Below are 15,369 nucleotides of genomic sequence, written 5' to 3'. Positions count from 1 at the left end.
CACTTAGAAATATTACCAGGAAATCTCATCCTTGAACCAGCGCTATGTTTATAGGTTTTATTTTCCACTCTTCAGAAGTTCAGTCCAATAAGCAATATAATACTCTAAGAAATGATTGGATTGAGGAAGAATCAGAAGTTGGAATATGGAACTAAATTATATTTACATACAAGGCCCTGCAGGATCAGCCATTTTTCTTCAGGTTGCAAACGCAGAGTACTGTGAACCGTGGTACTTTCTATCTTCATCCTCTCCCTGCAAGCACCCTACACCCAGTATTTTCAGCCATGAGAAGGAAATGTCACATTCCGACTTTGCTTTCTTGATTCTGGAGCATATTCACAAAGAAAAAGATTAACTGCAACAGAAATACCTAGAAGAAAGTCTAGTACATTATTTTCCTAGAAATGGTTTCATCTGTGAAAATAGCATATTTTCCCATGCCATAGAACAACTAAAGGTTATCATCTGTACCAAACACAGAGAATTTTTATCAAGATAACATATATTCATTATAGAAAATTTGGAAAACGCATTTTAAAAATGGAAGGAAATCATCCATACTCCTGTTATTCAAAGAGAACTTACAGTTAGTGTTTTGGTATGTTTTCTACTAGTCTTTTTCATTAACTGCTTAGTACAGATATATAATTATATAGTATCTAAGCAATTGTACAAATGTATTTTAAATTGTCTAACAGCTTATAACAATAATATATATTTATTGAGGCTAACTTGAACAGAAAAGTAAAAAGAAGACAATTAAAATCACTCTAAATTTCATCACCATATTTTGGGGTATTTCTTTTGGACCTGTTTGCTTGGCATTTTTTTTTACCTAGCGTACTTAATTCTTAAAACATATGTAACATAGGAAAATTCATATACAATTCCAATTATTGCCTGATTTTTTTCAGTCTTTATCACTTTAACTGTCCCCAGACTCAGTTTTTTCAACACAATTATTATAGATACAAAGCATGTTTACCAAAGAATCTTAGCAATGGGAGTAAACATTCTGCTGTTCTCTGAAGCTTTCATTTTTAAGAGAGGAAGAGAAGTCTTGTTTAGTAACTCTTCAGTGCAATGTTCCAATAATGGTGTTTGCTAGCAAATGCCAGAACTGAACAGCACCAGTCACTATTTTAAATGGTCATCGTATGTCCCCAGAGCTTTCACCTGAACTGCGAAGAGAGGACCACTCTTGGTCTGAGAATGAAATAGAAGCCAAAGAGAGATCACCAAATGGTGCCTTCTGAGTTTTGGGTCCAAACCAAATAGATACTTAGTTTTGTTTATAATGTCTCTATTTTTGAGTTACAAATTTTGATTCATCACTCGTAGGCTTACATAAGCCTTCCAGTAAACTTTTCAAGAAAGCAGTGCTATTATAAATCTCTGCATGGATGAGAATGTCTTTCTGTTTTTTTAGCATGCAAAAGATAATATGAGTGTGCACACAGTTTGGGACCACAATTTTCCCCCTATAAACAGTAGATACTGCTTTGTTTTACTTTAGAATTTAGGAAAATAAGTCTTGGGAAAGCCTGGATGTTTACTTATTTTGTCTTCTTTTTGTTCGAATATTTGTAGGATTGTGCTTGATCTTTATCACTTCAAAGTTGTGCCAAAATCCATCAAGATAGTGTCTATGCTCGGTAATGTTTTCTTAGAATCCAGCCATCATTTTAAAGACAGAGGTAGTTTTTTTATTCACAGAATTTTGTCTAAATTTTGTCCTTGATTATTGTATATTTTTCAAATGTTCTGCTTTCTCCCTCAAGTATGCTTATAAATCATAGATAATCTCTCAATTCTCTGACTTCCTACATTTCTTTTTTCCTATCATTTTTATGTTTCCACATACTGGGGAAGCTTCTCTATTTTGTTATCTATATCACTGACCTAATTTTTCTGCAATTTAAAAAAATCCTTTTGCATTTTTAGTTTTCTCACTGTCTTTCCTCACTATCTTTTTATCATCTTATCCTAGTATCTTTCCATCTTACCCTATTCTCTCCTTATGGCTTGCTGCCTCTTTTCGTTAGAATCCTTGATGTTTCAAATTCTACTGAAGATGTTAAATGGTTTCTTATTTGTCTCACGGACATTGCGAAAGTTCTGCACTTCAGAACATTGTTCCCTTATCTGAAATGGGTGTTTTTAAAGGTCATGCATGCATTGTTGCATACTTTGTTGTGTTTACTCATCTCAAAAGGTGGAAATGTAACCAACACTTATGCATGTTGCCTTTTACCCTCTGCTTCAGTTTGAGTCAAATCCTTGTCTTGGAGCTATACTCAGAAGACTAACTGATTATCATAGCTCTTATATTAAATCTTACCTAGCATATTTAGTATCTTATGGCCCTACCATCCTGATATTGAATTTTCCCCCACCATATTCCTTAACCCACTACACTCTAAAAGATGAAATACAGAAATAAAACATTAGAATTCCAAGAATTGATTTCTAACAGATTTTTTTTGCCAGTCTCCATCCCTCCTATATTTCACATCTGGGTCGGCAGTTTCTATTGTGATGTGTGCCATTATCAGAGCATCCTTTCTGCCTTCCACCCTCAAGCTCTCAGTTCTCTTATGAAAACTGCTATCTCCAAATTATTACAGGGCAAAAAGAAGTCCTGATGTATAGTTAGAGGGGGAGAGGACTAGTGAGAAAGGAAAGAGGGAAAATCACACTACTCAATAGCATTAGCTTTGTAGAAAAGAGAGTGCTGCTGGTGGAGTGGGGCAGGGCGAGGCTCCTGGGTGGCTCAGCTGGTTGAGTGTCTGGCTCTGATCTCAGCTCAGGTCTTGATCTCAGGGTCATGAGTTCAAGCCCTGCATTGGGCTCCACGCTGGGCATGGAGTCTACAAAAAAAAGAGGAAGAAGAAAGAGGGCTACCTAGTGTTTTAGGTTGACGTAGACCTTGAAACTGATTTTGAAATTGGACAGTTGAAGAAAGATAAGGATGTTTCTATCTGTTTCTAGAAAGTCAAGCTCTCTGATTCAATAGCCCCATAGCACGGGTGGTCCCAGCCCTGGCTTTTTCCAATTAAATTTAATCTGTCTCAAAGGAAATTATTCTTAATTCTTTGACACCATGTCCATCGTCAGTTTCTGTTTATTTCAAGAATTCTGGTCTATTTTCTTTGTAGTCAAACATAGTGACAGGTTTCAAGAGGTGGTTAGGTGGGGCGCCTGGGTGGCTCATTCGTTGGGCATCTGCCTTCAGCTTGGGTCGTGGTCCCAGGGTCCTGGGGTCGAGCCCCGCATCGGACTACCTGCTCCACGGGAAGCCTCCTTCTCCTTCTCCCACTCCCCCTGCTTGTGTTCCCTCTCTCGCTGTGTCTCTCTCTGTCAAATAAATGGATGAAATCTTTAATAAAAAAAAAAAAGAGGTGGTTAGGTGTTGCCAAGCAGATCCCACTTTAAAAACCAAGAGTCAAGATTTGCATCACCTCTTTTTAGAGGACATCACATTGAAAGTTTGCATTCAAATTCTCCCCTGGAGTGTGACCTCTGCCTATAACTTCGTCTTTACATTTGCGTCTTTACCTGGAAATGGTAACAGGTCTGAGAGGAGGATATTTATTTTTAGTCCTGCCATTTGCAAGGCCCTTTGAACTTCTAAGAAGATGCTTAGAATCACAAAATGTAAATCAATCATTTATCATAATGACAGATTTCAAAGTCTTATTTTTCCATTTGGGGAATTTTTTTTTTTCTATTATCTAAATTACACCTCGGTTCTTTATAAAAAGAGTTTTGGACTTTACACCATAGAAAAAAGAAGTTTCTATTGGCTTGAATCGCTGGTAAGGTAGTGTGCGAATGGCCTCCAGTTATACATTTGCAGAGGAAATATCATCCAGATGCTCAAGTCAGCCTTTTCTTGGCAGACAACTAAGAACCACACAAAAAGAGTCTAAAATCTTTAACAAAGGAATTCCACATTCTCTTACCTTTGGAATGGACATTAATTAAAAGAAACAGTCGTATCCCCTGTGATCAGAGTTTAACTAGTATTAATCAGAGTTCACCACACAATTAACACTTTGAACTGATTAGCAAATGGAAATCATAGCAAGAAATTTTGAGGTTAGATTAGCGAGTGGACGTATTCTCTTACCCAACTCACTGTACCTCGTCTTTTAAAAGAAAAGAAAAATTAAGCACTCCAGTCATAACGAACTGGGCAGATTTTGTTTTTGGTGAGGTGTTTGCCGTTACATATTGCACATAATGTATGGCACTGTTAGGAGGAAAAAATTGGAGTCAAAGTGGCTGGAAAGTTAGGTCTGCTCTGTAGCACTGTGAGATTGTTGACATCTGCCGAGGTTGGAGCGCTCAGTAAGCAGGAAATGGGGTGTCACTCTGAGTGGTAGTTTACCATTATCCTGGCATCCTAATGAAGTGTCTGCAGTGCACAGAGCTTCTGGATGGCATCTTAACGCACGGCTAAGCAAAAGCACTTCTCTCCCTGTCACTGTCATCCATCTGCCTGCACCCTACTGTAGCCAATGGGATGGAACCATGCTACAATGTGCTATAAGCCATTTAGAGTTGCACATTGCATAATCAGTCCCATCAAATATGTAAAAAATGGCTATTATTGGTGATTTTCCTCAAACTCTGGCACCTGGAGTTTGATACATTAAAGTTAAACTTTCCGAGTGCTGTTTATGCTATTAATTCCACTTTCCCTTTACTATCTAAATGGGAATGAGTTGCATCCTCATTGTCTTAAGTCCTGTTAATGGGTTGAAAGAGTTGTATGAATATTCATTAAAAACTCCACTGTACATCACACTTGGTGAATTCATCAATTTACAATATAATGGAATGGTCATTTTCTTTGAGATAACCGTTTTTAAGAAAAGGACAAAGAATAAATCAAGTCAAATCAGATATTGGTTGTTTTCATCTTAGAGCACATTATTTAGTTTGCAGTGATTGTTTGAGGTCTTTCAATAGATTTCTTTAAAGACACAGTGCATTTCATCAAGTACGTTTACATTTTTAAGCTAGTTTTGTCAAAACCAATGATGAATTTGGTGCTTTAACATCACCTCTGATGCAATTCAAATGCAGCAGAAAGGGGAGTGTCTGTTATCAGGTGGCATAAGTAGAGTAAGGTGTGTGTAATCCTCCAGAATCTTCTAGATAGACCCTGTATGGTCCTCCAGACATGGCTGCAAAGCAGCTGGGCTCTCATGGCAAGAACTGAAGTGGTAGGTTGGCCACACAAAGTTGAGAAGGAGCTTTCTGTAATAGGCAGGGGCAACAGGAATCTGCCAAATTCGGGGTGGGGGAGTGGGGTTAGATAAACAAGAGGGCATAACATAGTTCAGTTGCATCAGGAATTTTTTTTTCACAGACATTAAAACTATGGTAAACATAACAGCGGGGAGGCTTGCTCTGCAGCACAGTGGGAAGCTTAAAGCGTCTGCCCGCGCTGTGCCTGGCTCGAACCACTGCTAGAAGTCTCCGACTTTCATTAGCACTCAACGATTCACCCAGTTCCCCAGAAAAGGAGAAAAATCCAAGCGGCAAAACCCCTGGCTAATTATTGTAAACGCTCTCAGGTTACAGTATTTTGGGGGCAATAATGACAGGAAAATGTTAAACTAGAAAAAAAGAGTCATTCTGAAATAGAAGAATAAAAAGCTGGTTTGTTGTTTGTTTGTTTGTTTGAAATCAGTGTAGCCCTTTATCTGATTGGTAAGGTGGTGTGTTGGAATATTGGATCACCCCTTTACAATGACATTTTAGATGACTGAACCAAAGTGCGTGCAACTCATTTTGAGCAGTAAAAGTACAGGTTAATCTCACTAATGACCTTCTCCAACCACCCCCTCCCGCAAGCCGCACCCAAATTTATGCAAGCATGTCTCACAGGTCCCTGAAACTGAAACTGTTTCCTTTGGGAGAAATGTGTAATAATACAAAAACTAATGTGTGACCAAATGTAACCAGGGCGGCAAACTAATGTACATCCCTGCAAAATCCTGTACATCAGCTTAAAGTGTTTATCCCATCCCTTCAGGAGCAGAGTTAGTTGAGAAAAAAAAAAATATTGTTTGTATCAAAGGGACAGTGGTCTGCTATTGATACCCATAAACATGTAAAATGGTAATTTTTTTTAATGGAATGATAGGTGTTTATTTTTGCTAAATCCAGCCTTGGGAATCTGGTTTCTTCATTCATGTCCCCCCAGCTGCTGTCAGCATTACAACACATCGGCTTTCCTTCATGTGCGAATATTTCTCCAGAACTCATTTGCAAAAGAGTCTAAGCAATATTAAAACACCACATCCAAACCTCTTTTAAACACACAAAGAAATGGGAAAACACATCAGAACTAGACCATTGAGAAAATCCTCCTTTCAAATTTACTGTTTGCTTCACATGCTGGTATAAAATATCCCACAAAGTCCCGTTTGTGATCCATTTGAAACAATCTTGATTTGCTTAAATTGTCACATTCTTCTTGCACATTTCTTCCTAAATGCAAAAATGGCAAGGAATTCTTCTCCCTCTTCATTATAAAAGTGCGGAATTTCTGGCTTGTTTATTCCTAATGGAACACTTGAGAAAGAAGAAAATATATAAATATCTCTTTCAGAAGATTAGTTGTCTCAATCTTTTTAAAAGAGAGGATTTGCTCATTTCTTCCCCATGGTAAACAACTTGGGCTTTTCGTTGTAATTTTCCATTGTCAAATTAATGCATTTCACTTTACTGACTTGGTCCCATGGTTCTAAAACATTGTACCTTTTAATATCCTTATTTCTTCTGTATAATATATTAACGTGCATCATTAAGACACAGACAAGGATAGAACCTAAGATCCTTTTTACACAAATTTGTTGCAGGAAACTTCTACTCCATTGTAACTTACTAAAACAAAGTCTGAAAAAACTCACCATCCAACAAAATAAAAGTATATTTTACTCCCCATGAGACCACATTTCCAAGCTAAGGATTTCAAGCAAGAAATGGCATAAGTGTTTTGAGTATTTCAAATCAAGCACCAGAAATTTTGTCAGATCTACGGTAAATATTCTATTGACAAGGTCAGGAACAGAGCAAAATCTGGCCACCAAGACAGAAAAGAGAATAAGCATTTAAAACAACAACAAAAACAACAACAAAAGTAGACACTTTATCAACTTCAATTTCTAAAAGTACTGTGTAGTCCCTTTACTGAATGTGGAGCAGAGTCTCCTAACTATAATGAAAGTATGTCCATATGTTCACCTACCATATATATAGTTCTTCAAAAATTATATTAAGGATATTAATGAAAAAATGGCTAATATTTTCAAGAAACTATAAAGAAAGAGAGAGAGATGGAGAGCAAAGCAAGCTGTGGCAAAAAAACCTGGGCTCAGCAGCTTTCTGGGGGAAATGGTGAAATGTGACTATGTGATTTATAATGAGAAAAGGTATCTACAACATACAATTTTCTACCTAGCTGCAAATAATAATTCATAGTGATGTCCCTTCCAGATAAAAGACCTTTGCTATGTAGGACCCATGTGGTAAAATGATCATGATAAATGTCAGACCAGTGCAGGTAACGGCTTTACAAACCATTAAGATTAGCTGGCTCTTTTTTCCGATGATAACAGTAACCATGCTGTGACTCTATGTGGTAATAATATCTCAGTCCTGATAAATGCCAGAGCCAAGCAGAGGTGTTTATCATTCCCAGTTCAGAAATGCTGACTAAAGTTACCACATGTTGCCTGTTTTCTTCTTCTACAATAGTCTCACAATTAAAAAAAAAAAAAAGCTGAATCATAAAATTATTTTATTCCCCATTTCTTAAAGGATTTTCATGCTTGTGCTATTAACTCTCCCCTGTTCTCAGTGTCACTGTGTGGTCATGTCAAATGGACTGGCTGGAAAAAACAGTTCACCATACTAACCACTATCTCCTCTTCAGAGGTCTTCTGCTCAAAATGAATAGTTATGGATATGCTTTTAAATATATATATATATATTGTTTTAACCTAAAAGACAGGGGAAAGTATTTCTTAGTTCATATGTTACTTAACTGTGTGACAGATCCTAGTTGTTTTTAAGTGAGATTTTTAAAATCCCCTGTAAATTTAATTTATCTACCAATGGAAGGAGGTAGACACATATTAAAAACTTCAAATCTAGAAAAGTATTTGTAGGATTTCTACCCTCATGAAAATATACAAAGATAATGCTTCATATAAATAGCTACTTGAATACTTGAAAAGGATTACTGGTTTATGATTAGGAAGATGTCAAATGACTCAAAAAGGTAATTCCTGTTTTTTTTTTAAAGCTTGTAAAGGCAGATATGCTTGAATAAGTATAGTTTAAAGAAAATTCTCACAGGAGAACTGATTTCAAAGAAATAAACTAGTGAGCTTTATTTTCTCAGCACAGACTAACACCTGAGGATGAATTAGTATCCTTTGTAAGTTACAGAAATATACTTGGCCACCATGACACCTCCAAAATTACTTTGGAAACAAGAAATTCTAGGAAGGACGATACAATCATGCTTTTCCCGTAAAGATTACTACTAGGGTGTCAGCCATTGCTTTAGTCTTCAATTCAGACAAAGAGGGGCAATGCTAAAATTGAGGAAGAGGGGTTTAAGAGACATTATTGGGTTGGTGAATTTTAGGAAATACTTCATCCCAAAACTGGTTGCACCAAAGCAATCATGCCCTTTTTAAAAAGTTACTATTCAAGGCGCCTGGGTGGTTCAGTCGTTATGTGTCTGCCTTGGGCTCAGGTCATGATCCCAGGGTCCTAGGATCGAGGGAGGACTGCATTGGGCTGTCTGCCCAGCAGGAAGCCTGCTTCTCCCTCTCCCACTCCCCCTGCTTGTGTTCCCTCTCTCGCTGTCTCTCTCTCTGTCAAATAAATAAATACAATCTTAAAAAAAAGTTACTATTAAAACTTGAATACTTTTCCCAAAATATTCCTCCCTCAAAGTGAGGTCAGTGCCTTTGAAGTCCCTAGACTAACATGGATACAGTCACATGAAAAAGAAAAGGGGGTTTTTATTTTATTACTTTCCTGAAAGTATTGGGGGAATGTTAAGAATATATAAAGAAGTTAAGAATAATAATTCTAAGGCCTTCAGAAAATGATTAAATAAAATTTTACAGTTGTTGATTTAGTATTAAGTACATTTCTCAGTTATTGTGAATCTTTTTGGTTTAATGAGCTAACACGTCAGAAGCATTTTGAGTTTAACAATCAACTTAGAGGATCCCTTCAGTCGGAAGAAGCATATAAACTTCACTGATACCTGTATTATGATATGACTTAAATTTAAATATCTCTAATGACATATTTTGTGTTGTATCTGCCCCCTTGGATTGTCAAATGACAGAAGACAAGGATCAACGTTGTATCTGCCACAAGTTGCAAATAGCTCTTAGGTAATATTTTGTCTTCAACCATGTATACATGTATGTGTTCAAAACTCTAAAAAATTATTTAAGAACGAGTTTTATTCTTTTAATTTTATAATTAATTTCTTTAATTTTCTAATTGTTCATTGCCAGAGAGTAGGAGTAGAGGTGGAAAGAAATCGAGGTTGCACTTAACAAGATTAGGCTTGTTCCCAACAGCATGCTCTGAATGGCCTGCCTCCTCTTGTGCAAGGATCAGAAATGGCCTCCGGAAATGACGCTAGCCATTATGCTGAAGATTTCTGCCCCGGCTAGGGAATCCATGGACTTATGGCAATCAGTTGGCCATAGTATTTTCATTACTGACATTTATTAGCTATGGAGAGTTATTTCATCTTTACAATTCTTCGTAAAAGCCTTCTTTATTCAAAAATCAGACAAAATATTAACATCTCCTAGAAGGAGAAACTGAGAATACAAGTGTGCCAGTGAGGTGATTCATTCTAATTTTCAGGGGATTCACACTAGAGAAAGAAAGAGGGCTTACCTAAGTCAAGTAGATTCAGTTCCTACCCTATCTTTCCTGCCCTGCAAGTTACATACCTCTGTTCTCATTTTGAACTGTTCTGACGTAGACTATCAACACCTAAAGTCAAATTTACCAGGAATCTGCAGGCATTGAGAATAATGCCTTTCTTTTAATTAAATATAAAATAAGGCTTTTCTGATTTAGAGGGGAATGAGGAATGGGGTGGGGTGGAATCTTGAAAAATTGTGAATTGCCAACCACAGGTTAACCTAAAGGCCATGGTTATTCCCAGTTTATGATACAGGGACCCTTCTATTTATGATACACTATACCTACTTATGAATTATGATCAAACATTCTTTGATAATGGACTGTATTCTATGTATTTACAAAGCTATCACAGATTGTGGGCTGTTCCTGTTTATAGGAAAGGGTACTGACGATTAAAATTTATGGCTTCATATGATTTTGGAAACAGCCTTGAACTATGAGTAATCATGTGCCAGGGTTGATAGGATGATTCAAAAGAAAAATTTTAATGGCAAGAGGACTTGCATTTAATGAACACTCACTATCTGTGCATTGATGTGCTCTGAAACGTTTATTCTACAAACAGTCTTATGAGGTATGAGCTTTTGGGGTTTTTAAGGCATGGGAAGCATCAAGAGTTCAAGCAACATATCATGTGTTGCCCAAATCATATAGCAGAATAAGAATTCTCACCAAGTTCTTTCAGACTCCTTCATGATATATAACTTCTCTTATTTTATAACATGAGTTTGAAGTATATGTCTATTTGCATTTATTTATGAATCCTGAATTTGCCCCCAGTTGTTTCTCCCTAAAGTAAATGTAAGTTATTTAAAGAAATGTATCAGGTAATTGTCATGACTTGGATGATTCCTCAACATCGAACTCAAGTTTTATAATTAAAGGCATATCCTCAAAACTCATACTCAGTTGTAGGGTACAATAACAAATAAAGTGTTATCTGAAGATACTCATTCCTCCTATAAGCCAGGGCAGTCTCTACCTAAATTCTGAAATGGTCATGATACAAAAAAGTGTAAATCGAATAGAAACTCAATTGTTTTCTTCCAAATATGGCCTTAAAGTATAAGTGACTACCATTTTTTCATACAGGATGCATTATACATCCCAGAATAACGTTCAGAAGCAGAACAGCTGTGATATTGCTGACCTTTTTAAAACAAAGGGGTACAGTTGTCCTTTAAGAATTACAGATAAATAGAATGAATAGTACTACCAATATATTGGCTGTTGCAAGAATTTGGTCTTTTCTTCCTCTGGGTGAACCTACATAACAAAGAAGAATTAATTTTGGAATATGACTTAACATGTGGCTATAAATAAGAATAATAAATGCATGGGTGATAAAGCCAGAAAAGTGTCCGGGGGTCACCAGGTCCAGAGTGCACTGCACTGCACAGAACTCTTTCCATCGTTATATAACTTTATCTTATCTCTTTGCAGAAAAGGCATTTGGTTGTAAATGTCCTTGTTTTAGTAGCAACATTTCATGCAGACGAATGTAAATGTAACTATTGTAAACTGTATTTTTAAAAAATGTGTCCTCAAAACCATGAATCAAGGCAAAACTATAAAGCCATATCCTTATCATAACATTAAAGGCTATTTCACATCATATAAGAGCTGTTGCTTCTCTAAGTAGCCTGGAGTTGTTTTTGAAGAAGCTCATTTACACGGAGTTTGGTGTAGTTTGAGAATATGGGGCCAAGTAGGTGTGGGATAGGCATTAGGATGATCATTTACTATTTAAATAATATACATGTCCATTATATGTATTTTTACATAGACGTTCTTTGCCACCCAATAGTGGCAAAAACGAAGCACTATGGAAAGATTCTGTATGCAGTTAGAGCTGAAGTTATGTTCACAGCTTAGAGACTGGTAAGGAGGTTGGGATATGGGTAGAGAACTAAAACAAAGGTATTGAAAAGCATAGGGTAAATACAAAAATAGGTCATAAGGGAATGAGGTTAGGAGCAGAAGTGAGAGAAAGGGAGAAGAATTGTGGAGTTTCTTATTACTGGAAAGATTTTGTGTAAGTCTCACAATTTACCCAAGAGATTCTCTAATTCTCCGTGTAGAAAAAGTTTTCCCCCTCCCTTCGGTCATAATGTAAGAAAGTCAGAGATATCTCAGTGTCTTCTCAAAACTCTCAATACTTCACAATAATGAGAAACCATATGCTGACTGAGAAATATTAATAGAAAATGCTGTCTTTCAGATGCTCACTGAATCAATTGAAGACAGTTGACACATCTTTAGTAAAGCAGTATATGAATCTTAGCTCATTAACCAGTCCTGTATTATGTATGCGGATTCCAATTCCTTATATGACACATCAATAAACCAGATCTGAAAAGGTGTCATTTCAATTTTAATGTATCCAATTGTATTTTTAGATGTTCCTCCGCTTAGAAGTGTTTGTGTTATTTCCTGATTTTACAGGCTATGGAAGAAGGGGTGTGGTATTGATTTGAAAGGGTAACCACTGCTCTCCTATAACCTTTTCAAGATTATTCAGAACAAGATTTTTTTTTCTGATTATGTTGTAAGGAAAGTAAATTTCTCTTCCTTAATAATCTTTCAGCTTTCTCTGAACCATTGTTCAATTGCCCCTTTAGTACTGAAATATAACTTAGCCACAAACTTGTGTGTACCACTATTCAACTGTGCGATTTCTCAAGTATGTGTGAAACTAGAGAAAGAGAGGAAAAAATATTCTTATAAAAGAGCCTTCATGTAGAATATTCCTTATAAGCAGATATGGGAACCACCACATACTTTTATAAGGATTCTTAAATGTAACTGAACTGCTTACCAATCACAACATCAGTCTCTGGTGATCACAAAGTATCTAGTGTATTGTGGAATATCAGGCTACCATAACAATTGGATTGTCACCCACGGGCACCAGCTCAGTTCCAGTTTTGGCAATGACATTTGGAAGGGTCACTGCAACCAGACAGAATGCTCATTGCTGAAAATAAAAGGTGAACCAGACCCAGCATGGGCCTCAAAAAAGGTGAGGGTGAGAGAGGGGTGAATATTTATAGAGTACTTACTTTTTACTGGTCATTGTGCTAGGTACATTACATACTATCTTGTTTAATCCATAAAACTGGCCTTTGAGATATTATTCAAAGAAAATGAGAATCTTGTCCAAGACCACACAGCTAATAAAAAGCTGTTACAGAATTCAAACCAAGGTCTGTGTATTCCAATCAATGTTCATGTCTTTCATTTGTTCGCTAATTCTTTCTTCATACACTTAACCCGCTATATGACAGGATAAAAGCTGTCTAGCTTTATAGGAAAACTCCCAGCTAAATGGGAGAACTTGACAGGCATTCAAGCCATAGAAATACCATGCAGAATGTTGTATAAATAGAATGTCCTAAGTGCAATGCAACACGGAAGAGAGCAAAGGGACTCTGTCTAGGGAAGTTCATAGTTCTTTTACCTAATGGTTAAACAGACTTATTAAAGTTTTAATTCCTGCTCAAGCACCATGGAAGTGACCTTGTGAATTCAAATATTTCCAGTTAAGCAACCTCCAACGTTTCTTAAGCCGGAGTCATATGTTCCCTAAAACTGAGGTTTGCTGGATGTAGCCATTTAGACCACTCTCCACTTACCATTTCTCAAACTTAATTTATGGCTGCTACCTCTGTAATCCCGTGTCAACTGATTCCTTTTTTGGAAGCTCTGACATTGATCTGTCCATTACAATGGCGAGAGATTTCAGTGAAATTAGAAAGGTTTCCTCTCCTTTCCCAACATCATCTTGATTGCTTGAACCAAGGGGTTTACCAGCTCCTCAGGTAAATTATAGCACTAGCATCAGGCCAAACTAGGCAGAATGTATCCACCTTGTAAATACATAAATGTGCGTATATGTATTTGTATATGGATTTGCATTAGATATATATGTATATATACCTATATACTTAATATATAATAATTGGTGTGTTGTATTAGCTTCAGATGACTAGATACAAAGTATCCGAGTATCCCTGAGAGCTTTGCACTGGACATCCTATACCAATTTCACTCTCATCTTTATTGAGTTGTTTTACTTACTTTTCTGAGTTTGTTATATCCCATAGTATCCAACCGGTCCTATGAAGCATCACATTGTCTTACCATCATTAAACTATAAAGGGGCTTTCTTCCCTTTTGACAGAAAGATTTTATCTGCTGTTTGCTATGATATTGCAACTGGCTTTCCTTTTTCTTTCTCTTTCTTTTTTTTTTAATTTCTCTCTCTCTCTTTCTCCACCCCCTTTGTCTCTTTCATTTACAGTTGTCCAATCCATATTATGTTGGAACTCTTCTAAGAATAACTGCAATTTTGAAAGCTCTAACTGTGGGAGGCATTATTTATAGGCCTTTGTGGTTTAGGGAGGAAGAAGAAAAGTTTCCAAGGCAGAGTTCTACTAGGAAGATTGCCCCCCACTCCTTAGCCAAATACCATCTTTTGCAGGATATTTTCCTATAATTCCTTGTTAAAAGTTTCTTTTGCAACAGTGTATTTAAAACCTGCCGGTTTCTGAACTAACTTTTTCTTGCCTCACTATGTAAAGTTTATATACCTAATAACAGGTGATAATGAATTGGGCTTTTGGGAGCACATTGCATTAGGAATTAGGCTTTAGTATCAGAGACTCATCTTCAAAGGCTTCGGTACACTCTGGCTGATTTTCTTATGGTAAAGAAACTCAGAGACAGAGAGCACAGGACTGGTCAGACTGCCCCACAGATTCAGAGAAGCTCTTTTCAGCTGTGTGTTCACTCCACATCCAGATGGATGGCACACCATTCCATCTACATTCTAGGGAACAGAAAGGTGAAAAGGCTAAAAAGCTAAATTAGCTCCCTGCACATGGCCTCACCAGAAGTTCCATCTATCACTTTGACCAAAGGCTCATTGGCCAGACGTGGTCACATGGTCGCTCCGCCCACCAGGGAGGCTGGGAAATGACCTCTTTTAGCCAAGTACATTGCCATCCCCTCAACAATGTATTGTCTTGCTAAGGAAGAAGAGAGTGAATATTGGGTGGGTGTGTACCTTACATATTACCCGCATACATTGTCTTTTCCAACAGTGACCTCTTAAAGATCACCACGAGCTCTGTGCTAGAGGTCAGAGATAGAATATAGAAAGGAAAGGTACCTAAGTCAATGTGTATAAAGTGTTTAAGTTCAATAAATAATTACAGTTCTAAGTCCTGGTTAAAATTATGGTGAGAAGAATTCTCTAGGTGCTAAGTAGATCAATTCTTATTATGCCATCCATGCCCATAAAGGAAAAAAGAAACGAAATGAGGGAAAGCAATCTATGTGGTATGTAGTTTTAAACAACTTATTTTTTTT

General features: G+C 36.9%; 1 protein-coding gene across 3 annotated transcripts in view; it reads left to right on the top strand.

Annotated features, from left to right (window-relative positions):
* The window catches only part of ARHGAP15 (Rho GTPase activating protein 15), a 604,646-nt gene that overhangs the window by 522,278 nt on the left and 66,999 nt on the right, over positions 1-15,369 (top strand). The window lies entirely within an intron of this gene.

This window comes from Eumetopias jubatus, unplaced genomic scaffold, assembly GCF_037043125.1.
Source record: "Eumetopias jubatus isolate StellerSeaLion01/CBP00866 unplaced genomic scaffold, mEumJub1_p1.0 scaffold_3, whole genome shotgun sequence".
NCBI classification, from domain to species: domain Eukaryota; kingdom Metazoa; phylum Chordata; class Mammalia; order Carnivora; family Otariidae; genus Eumetopias; species Eumetopias jubatus.
This window is presented reverse-complemented; position numbering and strand designations above follow the sequence as displayed.